Genomic DNA, 2,543 nt, shown 5'->3' with positions numbered 1-2,543 from the left:
GATTGTGTTAAGTTCCTTCCCCCCCATAGCCCCTTGACTATCCACTGTTGGGATATTGTTTGTGTCGTCTACCGTAAAGACTGATACAAAATATTTGTTCAAAGTTTCAGCAATTCCATGTTCCCCATTACTAATTCCCCGGTCTCGTTCTCTAAGGGACCAACATTTACTTTAGCCACTCTTTTCCTTTGTATATAACTCTTGTTATTTCATGCTAGATTACTTTCATAGTCTACCTTCCCTTTCTTAATCATTTTTTTTAGTCATTCTTTGCTGGCTTTTAAAAGTTTCCCAATCTTCTGTCCTCCCACTAGTTTTGGCCACTTTGTATGCCCTTGTTTTTAATTGGATACCATCCTTTATTTCTTTAATTAGCCGCAGATGGCTATCTTTTCTTTTACATCCTTTTATCCTCACTCGAATATATTTTTCTTCAGAGTTGTGAAATATCTCCTTAAAGGTACGCCACTGTTCATCAACTGTCCTACACTTTAATCTATTTTCCCAGTCCACTTTAGCCAACTCTGCCCTCATACCTTCATAGTGAGGTTATCCACTTTGGTGGTAAAAACAGAGAGACAGACTATTATCTGAATGGTGACAGATTAGGAAAAGGAGAGGTGCAACGAGACCTGGGTGTCATGGTACATCAGTCATTGAAGGTTGGCATGCAGGTACAGCAGGCGGTTAAGAAAGCAAATGGCATGTTGGCCTTCATAGCGAGGGGATTTGAGTACAAGGGCAGGGAGGTGTTGCTACAATTGTACAGGGCCTTGGTGAGGCCACACCTGGAGTATTGTGTACAGTTTTGGTCTCCTAACCTGAGGAAGGACATTCTTGCTATTGAGGGAGTGCAGCGAAGGTTCACCAGACTGATTCCCGGGATGGCGGGACTGACCTATCAAGAAAGACTGGATCAACTGGGCTTGTATTCACTGGAGTTCAGAAGAATGAGAGGGGACCTCATAGAAACGTTTAAAATTCTGACGGGGTTAGACAGGTTAGATGCAGGAAGAATGTTCCCAATGTTGGGGAAGTCCAGAACCAGGGGACACAGTCTAAGGATAAGGGGTAAGCCATTTAGGACCGAGATGAGGAGGAATTTCTTCACCCAGAGAGTGGTGAACCTGTGGAATTCTCTACCACAGAAAGTTGTTGAGGCCAATTCACTAAATATATTCAAAAAGGAGTTAGATGAAGTCCTTACTACTAGGAGAATCAAGGGGTATGGTGAGAAAGCAGGAATGGGGTACTGAAGTTGCATGTTCAGCCATGAACTCATTGAATGGCGGTGCAGGCTAGAAGGGCCGAATGGCCTACTCCTGCACCTATTTTCTATGTTTCTATGTTTCTATGTCTCCTTTAATTAAACTTAGTACACTGGTTTGAGATCCAACTCGAGGAACACCACCTCATCTTTTGTTTAGGAACTTTACAGCCTTCTGGACTCAACATCGTGTTCAACAATTTTAGTTAACCTCTGCCCATTTTTGGCTCCCTCCCACCCCATCTTATCTTTTTTTTCTCTTTGTCTCCAATGGCATCTGATTATTATTCCACCATTCACAACCTATCTAGTCTAACCTTTTCGATCCTTTATCATTACCATTTCAATTTGGCCCATCATCCCTTTTGTCTCTCAAATCTCTGCTGCCTTCCACCCGATCCCTTCCCTTTTGTTCTTTCTTCCCCTCCCCCTTTCAGTGCTCCTTAAGAATCTGTTCTTTCTCAACACTTTCCAGTTCTGACGAAGATCTCTCCACAGATGCTGCCTGACCCGCTGAAATTTCCAGCATTCTCTGTTTTTATTTCAGGTTCCAAAGAGAACGTTGATACAGTGTTCCGTCCAATCAGGGTGCGGTGTGGGTGGGGTCTCGTGCGAGTAGTTTCAGGAAGTGGGCGGGGCTGAGCTGCTGCAGTTCCCGCGGACAAGCCCAGAGTCGCTGCTCTTCACCATCAGCTCCAATCTCACTCATTTCATCGGCTGCTTCCTCACTGCTCGCCACCACTCTCCCAAGTCTGAAAGGGAGTGCTGAGTGCTTTGGAGTGTTGCTGCTCAATGGCACTCTCTGCTGGCTCTTTTCATGCATTCTCGCTTCTCAGCCTTTTGGCTAAGATCAAGTGTAGTATCTGTTGATTGGGCATTCATATGCAAATTGACTGATTGCAGAAAACTCGTTTTTCCGGTATTGCTGGCTCTGGCCCTTTGCCCAAGCACCAATTGGAGAGAAGAGGAAAATCTGCATGTCGACCGACCATTGGGCAGGCCTGGAGACCCCCCAAGGTGCCAGACTGGCACCACAACAGATTGAAGGCTTCGGCCAAAATACACATCGAAAGGAGGAATCTCAACCCGGATGTGGCGGCCAACCGAGCAGCGAACCAGGTCATCCGAAATACCATCCGAGTGACGGTAAAGAAAGTGGAAGGACAGGCAACGATCAACCGGGACCTGTTCGTGAAGAAAATCCTGCTTGGAACATGCGGCATGAAAGTCGCCGACATCTTCGTCTTGCAGGACCTCCCGAAGAGAGGTTACTTTG

The 2,543-nt window shown here is 45.7% G+C and overlaps 1 pseudogene; it reads left to right on the top strand.

Annotated features, from left to right (window-relative positions):
- Window positions 1-2,091: 2,091 nt before the first annotated feature.
- Window positions 2,092-2,242, top strand: LOC139267621 (U2 spliceosomal RNA; annotated as a pseudogene).
- The last annotated feature ends 301 nt before the right edge of the window (window positions 2,243-2,543 follow it).

This window comes from Pristiophorus japonicus, chromosome 7 (assembly GCF_044704955.1).
Source record: "Pristiophorus japonicus isolate sPriJap1 chromosome 7, sPriJap1.hap1, whole genome shotgun sequence".
Taxonomy (NCBI): Eukaryota; Metazoa; Chordata; class Chondrichthyes; family Pristiophoridae; genus Pristiophorus; species Pristiophorus japonicus.
The sequence above is the reverse complement of the archived record's forward strand: the minus strand, read 5'-3'. Positions and strand labels throughout refer to the sequence as shown.